The sequence below is a fragment of the Equus asinus genome, chromosome 2 (assembly GCF_041296235.1).
Source record: "Equus asinus isolate D_3611 breed Donkey chromosome 2, EquAss-T2T_v2, whole genome shotgun sequence".
Lineage (NCBI taxonomy): Eukaryota > Metazoa > Chordata > Mammalia > Perissodactyla > Equidae > Equus > Equus asinus.
In genome coordinates, this window is record NC_091791.1 from 117,270,644 (window position 1) to 117,283,859 (window position 13,216).

A 13,216-nucleotide genomic window follows, 5' to 3' on the forward strand; every position below is an offset into this window, starting at 1 on the left:
TTGGGAAGTCGGAGAGTGTGGCGCTGGCACAGGCCCCGTGAGCTCAGGGCCTTGTGGCTGTGTGGGCCTGGTTCCCGCTGGGGACGAAGGCCCCGGGGGTCTGCGTCTCAGAGCTGAGCAGTAAGCAGTGGAAGGTCGCGTGGTTTCTGATGAGAGCCCCGGGCCAGGCGGGCGGCCGTCAGCTGTTCTTGCCTTTTGGCTTGGTGAGGCAGTTGGAGCACCCCTCGCGGTTTGGGGCGCCGCCGGAGGGGTGAGGCTTTGGTGCTGCAGCTTGGGGCTCCTCCAGTTCTCCGGCTCGCCCAGTCCACGCCAAGGTGCCCAAACGGGGACCGGGCTGTGGGCCTGGCACGCAGGTCAAGACACTGTGGTGGCTGACGGCCTGGTCGTGGGAGCTGGGGGGGGAAGAAGGGCACGGAGAGGACAGGTCACAGTGTGATGCCGTGGGCTTCCGTGGGACGTGCTGCCTCGTTGTGTTCCGAGCGCTGGCAGCGGCTTGTCGGGAACGTCCCCTGGCTCTGACGGGGCTGGCGATTGGTGCGTGCCGGGGAAGGCTGGAGGCTTGAAGGCCCGGGGGTGTGCACTGTGGTCGGTGACCTTTGTGGCGGATGGCGGGCCTTGTTCCAGAGCGGTGGCGCTCGCCGGTTCTGTCCACGGTTCCTTGAAGAGGGGCCCGGCACGTGACTGCCGGCCGGCCGGCCGCCGCTGCTCCTCGATTGCTTGGGCGACCGTGGCCTTGGATCCTCCGCCGTCTCAGGCGCGGGGTCTCCGAGGAGAAAGCGTTCCTCCAGCAGGGTCCGATTTTCCTGGCGCGGTTCGCCTCATGCCTCGTCGCAGGGCTTTAGGTTTCTTCGTGGAAGCCTGTGGGCCTGGCAGAGACGGCGGGGGCCGTGACCCGAGCTGCCCTGCCGCGCACAGACGTCCGCCTTGGAAAACGTCCACCTCTCCATGGGTGGCGGGGGCGGGGTGTGTGTGCTCGTTCCGTGCCTCCTCTTGCCTTCCTGGACAGAGCCATCCTTGGGGCCGTGTGAGGTCGTTTGTGGTGTTACAGGTGCCGAGGGCGGGTCCAGACGTTGAACGTGACGGGTCGAGTCCCGTGCGCACAGTCGAGATTCCCTCGTGGCCGTCCTCCCCGGGGCTCCCTGGCCGCCACGTGTGTGTAGGGTTTGAGGTACTGCTTGGGGGACTTGCCTCGCAGGCCTGAGGTGGGCAAGGCAGCGCGTGGGTGGGAAGGAGTCCTGGAAGGCCGGGGTCCAGAAAGCGGGCCAGCTGTGGAAACGCCAGGTCCCTGGTCGCGAGTGGGCTCCAGGTTCAGTCGGGTCTTAGCGTGGGTCGTGGTGGCCACAGACCACCTCTTCCTGGCACTTCCCCTGCCGCTGGCACCGCTGAGGGCGTGGGTGTAGCCTCAGTCAGCAGGAAGAGGCGCCTGGCCCCCGGAGATCAGGAGGGGCTGCTGCTTCTGCCCTCTAGCCCGTGTCCCAGCGGCGCCAGCCTTCGAGTGTTGTAGGTGCTTTACGTGGTTCAGGTCCAGCAGTGGTCGGCGTGTTTCCGTCGGGCGCGGTTCGCGTGGCACGGCGTGCGGGGACACCGGGCGCCCACGGTCAGGCGGAGGGTGAACCTGCTGGAGTCTCGTGTTCCGGTGTTCAGAGGCAGGGGCTGTGAGAGAGGGAGCCTGTGGGCTATTTCAGCAGGCCGAGAGGGCAGAGGTGAGCCGCCGGGCGAGTCGAGGTCAAAGCCGCCAGCGCGAGCTCTTGGTCTCGCGGCAGGGCCTGAGGCCAGGGATGTGTGCGGAAGACGTGCTTCTTCAGGGGCTCGGGCCCCGCGCACCCGAAGACACGCACACGCACCCGCCTGCGCGCCTTCCTGCGCTCGTGCTGTCGCACACGCCTTCTTGTCACACCTGAGGGGAAGAGGTAGAGGCCAAGAAGATGCAAGGCTTGCCCCGGGGCGGGGAGTCGGGGTGGAACCCTTGGCCTGGCTCTGGTTACCTGAGAGCCTGGCTGGGTCGCTGAGGCGTGCGCGTGCGATTGCTCTGCACTTCCCAGGTGGGATCTCCGAGCAAAGCTTGCCGTCGCCCAAGAAGAGAAGACCTGCCTGTCGTTTGTGGAGCGGAGACGCGAGGGAATCCCGCAAGAAGCGTGGCTTCGGGTGCGCCCCGTGCCCGTGGGTCGCTGAGGCTGGTAAGGATCCCCCTGCACCCAGTTCGTGCCGTTGGCCCTGGGAGTCCCAGAGCGCGCTGAGAGGCTTCTAGCCCGCGGGTCCCCGGGGGCGTGCGGAGCTGGCGCTCTGAGGGTGGGTCGACAGTTGCCCTTGCTCAGGGGCTTGGCTCGGGATTCTCCGGGCCGCTGGCCGACCCTGAGGTGATGGGCTCACCCGCCGAGCCCCGCCAGCTGCCCCGAAGGTGCTCGGATCGATGATGACTCCCTCAAATGCATTCCTTGGAAATCTGAACAAAATGAGTGAGAACTCACTACCGTCGTTCTCGCCGAGACTGAGGTCCAGCACCTGGTCTTCTCCGGGGGTGAGAGGAGTGAGGGACAGCTTCTGCTTGATGACACTCGCGCAGAGCCCGCCCAGGGCCTCCGCATGTGGGCGTCTGCCGTGTTTGCACCGGTAGCGTGACCGCATGAGCTGGGCGGTTGCGACTCGGAGGGACTTGCTTGCATGGCCGGCCTCTGCTGGCACGGCGCCCAGGTCGCATGGGCGTCTTTAGAGTCGGAGAGTGTGGCGTTGGCATGGGCCCGGCCCGTGGTTGGCGCTGAGTACGCGCTGGCCCGGTTCTGGCCTGAGCCGTTGCCCCGGGGGGCGTGGCGGTCCGTGTCTGGAGGCCGAACAGCCGAGTCTTCCCTGGGTTCCGTTCGGAGCCTCGGTTTGGGCCGGGCAAGCCGCAGCGCCTGTGGTTGCCTTCTGGCTTGGTGAGGACGTGTGATGGGCCCGTGGTCTTGGCGGCGGGGGCAGCGGCCCTAGGCCGCAGCGCTGCAGCTGGCAGCTCCTGTGTGTCACCTGCTCACCCGGGCCACACACAGCTGGCCAAAGGTGGCCCTGGCGCTGACGTCCAGGCAGTGTGGTGGCTGACAGGGCGGGCAGGAAGGAAAGGGCGCGGAGGGGAGCGGCCGTAGTGCGGTTCCACGGGCTTGCACAGGACGTACCCTCTTGTTGGGTTGCGACCGCCGTCGCGGTCTTGCCAGGGGTGGCGTTGGGTCCCAAGGGGGCTGCCGGTTGTTGCCTGCCAGGGAAGGCTCGGCTGCGGTAGATGACCTGTGCGGTAGACGGCGTCGCGCCCCCGGGAGGTTCGGCCCCCAGTGTTTGTCGTCCTAGCGCCTTGAAGAGACCCACAGGCCCGCGACTGGCCACCGGCCCCGTCTGCTCCGGATTGCTGAGGCGGACAATCTCTTTGACCCTGCGCCCCCTCGGGTCCGGCGCTTGCCAGGTGAAGGCGTTGCTGCAGGAAGGTTCGCTCTTCCTGGCCCGGGGGGGGGGGCTCCTGTGGTCCCGGGCGTGCCGGGGAACGGGGCCAGGTGGCGGTGTGGGGCGTCGGGGGGCGGGGGGTGGGGGGGGCGTGCGCGAGGGGTGGTTAAGAGCGGTGTGCGGAGGCCTGCGGGCGTGGCAGCGACCCGAGGGTGCTGCGATCCTGGGCGCCCTGCCCCGGACGCACGTCCAGCGTGGAGGAGGAGCACGTCTCCTTGTGTGGGAGCGGTGTCCTAGTTTCATTCTTTGCCTTGTCTTCCAGGAGGAGGAAGCGTTTGTGCTCTGTGAGGTCGTCTGTGGTGTTCTGGGGCCGAAGGAGGGGGTCATAGGTTGAGTGCGATGCGGTCGACTTAGGCAAAGTCCTAATTCCTTGACGGCTGCCGTCCGGGAGGCTCCCTGCCCGCCTGGCGCGCGAGGTGTTGGAGGCTACACCTTGGGGGACTTGCTGTGCAGGCGTGAGGGGGCTTCCCCTTTGGAGCAGGGAGCCGCGGGGTTGAACGTTTCCCCGAAGGCCAGCGCCCCGCAACCCGCAGGCGGTGGACATGCCGCGTCGCTGCGTGGGAATTGGCTGTGGTCTGAGACGGGTCTTGCCCCGGGTCTCGGTGGCTGTGACCAGCCGTTGCAGCGGGGTTCCCTGCTGGCCCGCCCAGGGCGTCTTGGCTTAGATAGCCCAGACCGGAGTGCGGCCTGAAGGCGTCGGGCCCCTGGAGGTTCAGACGGGCTGCTTCTGTTGCGCCGCCCGTGGGCGAGTGGTGCCGGCTCTCGTGTCAGCCCTGTTGTCCTGGCGGTAGCCAGGTAGCCTTACCATCAAGTGCCGTTCCCCCCGGCCCAGCTCGCGGGGACACGCTGGCCACGTGGACCTCACATCCACGGTCAGGGTGAGGGTGTAGGTGGATTGTCCGTGTCCTTTGCTCAGAAGGAGTGGCGCTCAGAGAGGGAGTCCGGGGCCGATTGCAGCAGCCTCTAGCGGTGCGAGTTGGCGTCCTTCCTTGGGAAGTCACCGGGCTTCCGCGTGGGGTGGCAGGGCACGAGGTCAGGCATCTGTGAGGACGGCGTGCTTTCCCGGGTGCTGAGGCCACCGCACACGGAAGCCCGCAGGCACGCACGCACGCGCGCACACACACACACGCACACACACATACACACACGTGCGCAGGCCTGCGCATCTGCCTACCCTCGGGATATCACACGCGCCTTCGGTCATCCCGAAGGGATAGAGGTACAGGGCAAGCAGATGCAAGGGTGCCGCGGGGGGAACTGTGGCACGGATCCTGTCTTCTGACCAGCTGGGCACGTTTCTGAAGCACGCGTGTGCTTTCTCTACACTCCTCAGGTGGAAGTGCCGTGCAAAGCTCGCTGCCGCCCACCGACAGAAGAAGACCCTTCGTGTCCCGTGACGAGCGCAGGTGCGAGGCAGTCGCGGCGGAAGTGTGGCCCGGGATGCGCACCACGCCCTCGGACGGCCCAGGACGGTCAGCATTGCTTTGTCCCAAGTTCGGCCTGTCGCCCTGAGGGCTTCGCTAGACCTGCCTTAGAGGCTTCTTGTGCGCGTGTGCCCGGGGGCCCGCGGCGTCGTGCTCTGAGGGCGGACTGACTGCTGCCCCTGCTCCGGGGCTCGGCTCTGGATTCTCCAGGCCGCTGGCGCCCATGAGGCGATCGGCTCGCCCGCTGCGGAGCCCCCCAGCCTGCCTGGTTAGTTTGTCCAGGTTGGCAGAACGTGCTCGGATCGATGATGACTCCCTCACATGCATTCCTTGGAAAATCTGAACAAAATGAGTGAGAACTCACTACCGTCGTTCTCATCGAAACTGAGGTCCGGCACGTTGTCTTCCCCAGGCATGGCAGGAGTGAGGGACCGCTTCCCCTTGAGCGCACTGGGACGGGCACGGGCACCACGCCGGGCGTCCGCATTTGGGAGCCGTGGCATCTGGGGGTCCTTCCTCTCACCGCGTGAGGGGGGTGTCCGTCAGTCGGCGGTGCTTGGTTGAACGGCCTGTGGCTGAGGGCCGTGGCTGGCAGCTCGCATCCTAGGTTGGGAAGTCGGAGAGTGTGGCGCTGGCACAGGCCCCGTGAGCTCAGGGCCCTGTGGCTGTGTGGACCTGGTTCCCGCTGGGGACGAAGGCCCCGGGGGTCTGCGTCTCAGAGCTGAGCAGTAAGCAGTGGAAGGTCGCGTGGTTTCTGATGAGAGCCCCGGGCCAGGCGGGCGGCCGTCAGCTGTTCTTGCCTTTTGGCTTGGTGAGGCAGCTGGAGCACCCCTCGGGGTTTGGGGCGCTGCCGGAGGGGTGAGGCTTTGGTGCTGCAGCTTGGGGCTCCTCCAGTTCTCCGGCTCGCCCAGTCCACGCCAAGGTGCCCAAACGGGGACCGGGCTGTGGGCCTGGCACGCAGGTCAAGACACTGTGGTGGCTGACGGCCTGGTCGTGGGAGCTGGGGGGGGAAGAAGGGCACGGAGAGGACAGGTCACAGTGTGATGCCGTGGGCTTCCGTGGGACGTGCTGCCTCGTTGTGTTCCGAGCGCTGGCAGCGGCTTGTCGGGAACGTCCCCTGGCTCTGACGGGGCTGGCGATTGGTGCGTGCCGGGGAAGGCTGGAGGCTTGAAGGCCCGGGGGTGTGCACTGTGGTCGGTGACCTTTGTGGCGGATGGCGGGCCTTGTTCCAGAGCGGTGGCGCTCGCCGGTTCTGTCCACGGTTCCTTGAAGAGGGGCCCGGCACGTGACTGCCGGCCGGCCGGCCGCCGCTGCTCCTCGATTGCTTGGGCGACCGTGGCCTTGGATCCTCCGCCGTCTCAGGCGCGGGGTCTCCGAGGAGAAAGCGTTCCTCCAGCAGGGTCCGATTTTCCTGGCGCGGTTCGCCTCATGCCTCGTCGCAGGGCTTTAGGTTTCTTCGTGGAAGCCTGTGGGCCTGGCAGAGACGGCGGGGGCCGTGACCCGAGCTGCCCTGCCGCGCACAGACGTCCGCCTTGGAAAACGTCCGCCTCTCCATGGGTGGCGGGGGCGGGGTGTGTGTGCTCGTTCCGTGCCTCCTCTTGCCTTCCTGGACAGAGCCATCCTTGGGGCCGTGTGAGGTCGTTTGTGGTGTTACAGGTGCCGAGGGCGGGTCCAGAGTTGAACGTGACGGGTCGAGTCCCGTGCGCACAGTCGAGATTCCCTCGTGGCCGTCCTCCCCGGGGCTCCCTGGCCGCCAAGTGTGTGTAGGGTTTGAGGTACTGCTTGGGGGACTTGCCTCGCAGGCCTGAGGTGGGCAAGGCAGCGCGTGGGTGGGAAGGAGTCCTGGAAGGCCGGGGTCCAGAAAGCGGGCCAGCTGTGGAAACGCCAGGTCCCTGGTCGCGAGTGGGCTCCAGGTTCAGTCGGGTCTTAGCGTGGGTCGTGGTGGCCACAGACCACCTCTTCCTGGCACTTCCCCTGCCGCTGGCACCGCTGAGGGCGTGGGTGTAGCCTCAGTCAGCAGGAAGAGGCGCCTGGCCCCCGGTCCCCCGGTGGCATGGCCACTCGAGATCAGGAGGGGCTGCTGCTTCTGCCCTCTAGCCCGTGTCCCAGCGGCGCCAGCCTTCGAGTGTTGTAGGTGCTTTACGTGGTTCAGGTCCAGCAGTGGTCGGCGTGTTTCCGTCGGGCGCGGTTCGCGTGGCACGGCGTGCGGGGACACCGGGCGCCCACGGTCAGGCGGAGGGTGAACCTGCTGGAGTCTCGTGTTCCGGTGTTCAGAGGCAGGGGCTGTGAGAGAGGGAGCCTGTGGGCTATTTCAGCAGGCCGAGAGGGCAGAGGTGAGCCGCCGGGCGAGTCGAGGTCAAAGCCGCCAGCGCGAGCTCTTGGTCTCGCGGCAGGGCCTGAGGCCAGGGATGTGTGCGGAAGACGTGCTTCTTCAGGGGCTCGGGCCCCGCGCACCCGAAGACACGCACACGCGCCCGCCTGCGCGCCTTCCTGCGCTCGTGCTGTCGCACACGCCTTCTTGTCACACCTGAGGGGAAGAGGTAGAGGCCAAGAAGATGCAAGGCTTGCCCCGGGGCGGGGAGTCGGGGTGGAACCCTTGGCCTGGCTCTGGTTACCTGAGAGCCTGGCTGGGTCGCTGAGGCGTGCGCGTGCGATTGCTCTGCACTTCCCAGGTGGGATCTCCGAGCAAAGCTTGCCGTCGCCCAAGAAGAGAAGACCTGCCTGTCGTTTGTGGAGCGGAGACGCGAGGGAATCCCGCAAGAAGCGTGGCTTCGGGTGCGCCCCGTGCCCGTGGGTCGCTGAGGCTGGTAAGGATCCCCCTGCACCCAGTTCGTGCCGTTGGCCCTGGGAGTCCCAGACCGTGCTGAGAGGCTTCTAGCCCGCGGGTCCCCGGGGGCGTGCGGAGCTGGCGCTCTGAGGGTGGGTCGACAGTTGCCCTTGCTCAGGGGCTTGGCTCGGGATTCTCCGGGCCGCTGGCCGACCCTGAGGTGATGGGCTCACCCGCCGAGCCCCGCCAGCTGCCCCGAAGGTGCTCGGATCGATGATGACTCCCTCAAATGCATTCCTTGGAAATCTGAACAAAATGAGTGAGAACTCACTACCGTCGTTCTCGCCGAGACTGAGGTCCAGCACCTGGTCTTCTCCGGGGGTGAGAGGAGTGAGGGACAGCTTCTGCTTGATGACACTCGCGCAGAGCCCGCCCAGGGCCTCCGCATGTGGGCGTCTGCCGTGTTTCCACCGGTAGCGTGACCGCATGAGCTGGGCGGTTGCGACTCGGAGGGACTTGCTTGCATGGCCGGCCTCTGCTGGCGCGGCGCCCGGGTCGCATGGGCGTCTTTAGAGTCGGAGAGTGTGGCGTTGGCATGGGCCCGGCCCGTGGTTGGCGCTGAGTACGCGCTGGCCCGGTTCTGGCCTGAGCCGTTGCCCCGGGGGGCGTGGCGGTCCGTGTCTGGAGGCCGAACAGCCGAGTCTTCCCTGGGTTCCGTTCGGAGCCTCGGTTTGGGCCGGGCAAGCCGCAGCGCCTGTGGTTGCCTTCCGGCTTGGTGAGGACGTGTGATGGGCCCGTGGTCTTGGCGGCGGGGGCAGCGGCCCTAGGCCGCAGCGCTGCAGCTGGCAGCTCCTGTGTGTCACCTGCTCACCCGGGCCACACACAGCTGGCCAAAGGTGGCCCTGGCGCTGACGTCCAGGCAGTGTGGTGGCTGACAGGGCGGGCAGGAAGGAAAGGGCGCGGAGGGGAGCGGCCGTAGTGCGGTTCCACGGGCTTGCACAGGACGTACCCTCTTGTTGGGTTGCGACCGCCGTCGCGGTCTTGCCAGGGGTGGCGTTGGGTCCCAAGGGGGCTGCCGGTTGTTGCCTGCCAGGGAAGGCTCGGCTGCGGTAGATGACCTGTGCAGTAGACGGCGTCGCGCCCCCGGGAGGTTCGGCCCCCAGTGTTTGTCGTCCTAGCGCCTTGAAGAGACCCACAGGCCCGCGACTGGCCACCGGCCCCGTCTGCTCCGGATTGCTGAGGCGGACAATCTCTTTGACCCTGCGCCCCCTCGGGTCCGGCGCTTGCCAGGTGAAGGCGTTGCTGCAGGAAGGTTCGCTCTTCCTGGCCCGGGGGGGGGGGCTCCTGTGGTCCCGGGCGTGCCGGGGAACGGGGCCAGGTGGCGGTGTGGGGCGTCGGGGGGCGGGGGGTGGGGGGGGCGTGCGCGAGGGGTGGTTAAGAGCGGTGTGCGGAGGCCTGCGGGCGTGGCAGCGACCCGAGGGTGCTGCGATCCTGGGCGCCCTGCCCCGGACGCACGTCCAGCGTGGAGGAGGAGCACGTCTCCTTGTGTGGGAGCGGTGTCCTAGTTTCATTCTTTGCCTTGTCTTCCAGGAGGAGGAAGCGTTTGTGCTCTGTGAGGTCGTCTGTGGTGTTCTGGGGCCGAAGGAGGGGGTCATAGGTTGAGTGCGATGCGGTCGACTTAGGCAAAGTCCTAATTCCTTGACGGCTGCCGTCCGGGAGGCTCCCTGCCCGCCTGGCGCGCGAGGTGTTGGAGGCTACACCTTGGGGGACTTGCTGTGCAGGCGTGAGGGGGCTTCCCCTTTGGAGCAGGGAGCCGCGGGGTTGAACGTTTCCCCGAAGGCCAGCGCCCCGCAACCCGCAGGCGGTGGACATGCCGCGTCGCTGCGTGGGAATTGGCTGTGGTCTGAGACGGGTCTTGCCCCGGGTCTCGGTGGCTGTGACCAGCCGTTGCAGCGGGGTTCCCTGCTGGCCCGCCCAGGGCGTCTTGGCTTAGATAGCCCAGACCGGAGTGCGGCCTGAAGGCGTCGGGCCCCTGGAGGTTCAGACGGGCTGCTTCTGTTGCGCCGCCCGTGGGCGAGTGGTGCCGGCTCTCGTGTCAGCCCTGTTGTCCTGGCGGTAGCCAGGTAGCCTTACCATCAAGTGCCGTTCCCCCCGGCCCAGCTCGCGGGGACACGCTGGCCACGTGGACCTCACATCCACGGTCAGGGTGAGGGTGTAGGTGGAGTGTCCGTGTCCTTTGCTCAGAAGGAGTGGCGCTCAGAGAGGGAGTCCGGGGCCGATTGCAGCAGCCTCTAGCGGTGCGAGTTGGCGTCCTTCCTTGGGAAGTCACCGGGCTTCCGCGTGGGGTGGCAGGGCACGAGGTCAGGCATCTGTGAGGACGGCGTGCTTTCCCGGGTGCTGAGGCCACCGCACACGGAAGCCCGCAGGCACGCACGCACGCGCGCACACACACACACACACGCACACACACATACACACACGTGCGCAGGCCTGCGCATCTGCCTACCCTCGGGATATCACACGCGCCTTCGGTCATCCCGAAGGGATAGAGGTACAGGGCAAGCAGATGCAAGGGTGCCGCGGGGGGGAACTGTGGCACGGATCCTGTCTTCTGACCAGCTGGGCACGTTTCTGAAGCACGCGTGTGCTTTCTCTACACTCCTCAGGTGGAAGTGCCGTGCAAAGCTCGCTGCTGCCCACCGACAGAAGAAGACCCTTCGTGTCCCGTGACGAGCGCAGGTGCGAGGCAGTCGCGGCGGAAGTGTGGCCCGGGATGCGCACCACGCCCTCGGACGGCCCAGGACGGTCAGCATTGCTTTGTCCCAAGTTCGGCCTGTCGCCCTGAGGGCTTCGCTAGACCTGCCTTAGAGGCTTCTTGTGCGCGTGTGCCCGGGGGCCCGCGGCGTCGTGCTCTGAGGGCGGACTGACTGCTGCCCCTGCTCCGGGGCTCGGCTCTGGATTCTCCAGGCCGCTGGCGCCCATGAGGCGATCGGCTCGCCCGCTGCGGAGCCCCCCAGCCTGCCTGGTTAGTTTGTCCAGGTTGGCAGAACGTGCTCGGATCGATGATGACTCCCTCACATGCATTCCTTGGAAAATCTGAACAAAATGAGTGAGAACTCACTACCGTCGTTCTCATCGAAACTGAGGTCCGGCACGTTGTCTTCCCCAGGCATGGCAGGAGTGAGGGACCGCTTCCCCTTGAGCGCACTGGGACGGGCACGGGCACCACGCCGGGCGTCCGCATTTGGGAGCCGTGGCATCTGGGGGTCCTTCCTCTCACCGCGTGAGGGGGGTGTCCGTCAGTCGGCGGTGCTTGGTTGAACGGCCTGTGGCTGAGGGCCGTGGCTGGCAGCTCGCATCCTAGGTTGGGAAGTCGGAGAGTGTGGCGCTGGCACAGGCCCCGTGAGCTCAGGGCCCTGTGGCTGTGTGGACCTGGTTCCCGCTGGGGACGAAGGCCCCGGGGGTCTGCGTCTCAGAGCTGAGCAGTAAGCAGTGGAAGGTCGCGTGGTTTCTGATGAGAGCCCCGGGCCAGGCGGGCGGCCGTCAGCTGTTCTTGCCTTTTGGCTTGGTGAGGCAGCTGGAGCACCCCTCGGGGTTTGGGGCGCTGCCGGAGGGGTGAGGCTTTGGTGCTGCAGCTTGGGGCTCCTCCAGTTCTCCGGCTCGCCCAGTCCACGCCAAGGTGCCCAAACGGGGACCGGGCTGTGGGCCTGGCACGCAGGTCAAGACACTGTGGTGGCTGACGGCCTGGTCGTGGGAGCTGGGGGGGGAAGAAGGGCACGGAGAGGACAGGTCACAGTGTGATGCCGTGGGCTTCCGTGGGACGTGCTGCCTCGTTGTGTTCCGAGCGCTGGCAGCGGCTTGTCGGGAACGTCCCCTGGCTCTGACGGGGCTGGCGATTGGTGCGTGCCGGGGAAGGCTGGAGGCTTGAAGGCCCGGGGGTGTGCACTGTGGTCGGTGACCTTTGTGGCGGATGGCGGGCCTTGTTCCAGAGCGGTGGCGCTCGCCGGTTCTGTCCACGGTTCCTTGAAGAGGGGCCCGGCACGTGACTGCCGGCCGGCCGGCCGCCGCTGCTCCTCGATTGCTTGGGCGACCGTGGCCTTGGATCCTCCGCCGTCTCAGGCGCGGGGTCTCCGAGGAGAAAGCGTTCCTCCAGCAGGGTCCGATTTTCCTGGCGCGGTTCGCCTCATGCCTCGTCGCAGGGCTTTAGGTTTCTTCGTGGAAGCCTGTGGGCCTGGCAGAGACGGCGGGGGCCGTGACCCGAGCTGCCCTGCCGCGCACAGACGTCCGCCTTGGAAAACGTCCGCCTCTCCATGGGTGGCGGGGGCGGGGTGTGTGTGCTCGTTCCGTGCCTCCTCTTGCCTTCCTGGACAGAGCCATCCTTGGGGCCGTGTGAGGTCGTTTGTGGTGTTACAGGTGCCGAGGGCGGGTCCAGAGTTGAACGTGACGGGTCGAGTCCCGTGCGCACAGTCGAGATTCCCTCGTGGCCGTCCTCCCCGGGGCTCCCTGGCCGCCAAGTGTGTGTAGGGTTTGAGGTACTGCTTGGGGGACTTGCCTCGCAGGCCTGAGGTGGGCAAGGCAGCGCGTGGGTGGGAAGGAGTCCTGGAAGGCCGGGGTCCAGAAAGCGGGCCAGCTGTGGAAACGCCAGGTCCCTGGTCGCGAGTGGGCTCCAGGTTCAGTCGGGTCTTAGCGTGGGTCGTGGTGGCCACAGACCACCTCTTCCTGGCACTTCCCCTGCCGCTGGCACCGCTGAGGGCGTGGGTGTAGCCTCAGTCAGCAGGAAGAGGCGCCTGGCCCCCGGTCCCCCGGTGGCATGGCCACTCGAGATCAGGAGGGGCTGCTGCTTCTGCCCTCTAGCCCGTGTCCCAGCGGCGCCAGCCTTCGAGTGTTGTAGGTGCTTTACGTGGTTCAGGTCCAGCAGTGGTCGGCGTGTTTCCGTCGGGCGCGGTTCGCGTGGCACGGCGTGCGGGGACACCGGGCGCCCACGGTCAGGCGGAGGGTGAACCTGCTGGAGTCTCGTGTTCCGGTGTTCAGAGGCAGGGGCTGTGAGAGAGGGAGCCTGTGGGCTATTTCAGCAGGCCGAGAGGGCAGAGGTGAGCCGCCGGGCGAGTCGAGGTCAAAGCCGCCAGCGCGAGCTCTTGGTCTCGCGGCAGGGCCTGAGGCCAGGGATGTGTGCGGAAGACGTGCTTCTTCAGGGGCTCGGGCCCCGCGCACCCGAAGACACGCACACGCGCCCGCCTGCGCGCCTTCCTGCGCTCGTGCTGTCGCACACGCCTTCTTGTCACACCTGAGGGGAAGAGGTAGAGGCCAAGAAGATGCAAGGCTTGCCCCGGGGCGGGGAGTCGGGGTGGAACCCTTGGCCTGGCTCTGGTTACCTGAGAGCCTGGCTGGGTCGCTGAGGCGTGCGCGTGCGATTGCTCTGCACTTCCCAGGTGGGATCTCCGAGCAAAGCTTGCCGTCGCCCAAGAAGAGAAGACCTGCCTGTCGTTTGTGGAGCGGAGACGCGAGGGAATCCCGCAAGAAGCGTGGCTTCGGGTGCGCCCCGTGCCCGTGGGTCGCTGAG

General features: G+C 67.1%; 4 non-coding genes across 4 annotated transcripts; all 4 read left to right on the forward strand.

Moving 5' to 3' along the window:
• The first annotated feature begins 2,404 nt into the window (after nt 1–2,404).
• LOC139044695 (small nucleolar RNA SNORD116) lies at nt 2,405–2,497 on the forward strand. The gene has a single exon (XR_011501767.1). It is a non-coding gene; the product is annotated as a small nucleolar RNA SNORD116 (small nucleolar RNA).
• Nucleotides 2,498–5,188: 2,691 nt separating this feature from the next.
• Nucleotides 5,189–5,282, forward strand: LOC139044668 (small nucleolar RNA SNORD116). The gene has a single exon (XR_011501739.1). It is a non-coding gene; the product is annotated as a small nucleolar RNA SNORD116 (small nucleolar RNA).
• A 2,641-nt stretch (nt 5,283–7,923) lies between these two features.
• On the forward strand, nt 7,924–8,016 carry LOC139044696 (small nucleolar RNA SNORD116). Its single transcript, XR_011501768.1, has one exon. It is a non-coding gene; the product is annotated as a small nucleolar RNA SNORD116 (small nucleolar RNA).
• Nucleotides 8,017–10,712: 2,696 nt separating this feature from the next.
• Nucleotides 10,713–10,806, forward strand: LOC139044669 (small nucleolar RNA SNORD116). The gene has a single exon (XR_011501740.1). It is a non-coding gene; the product is annotated as a small nucleolar RNA SNORD116 (small nucleolar RNA).
• The last annotated feature ends 2,410 nt before the right edge of the window (nt 10,807–13,216 follow it).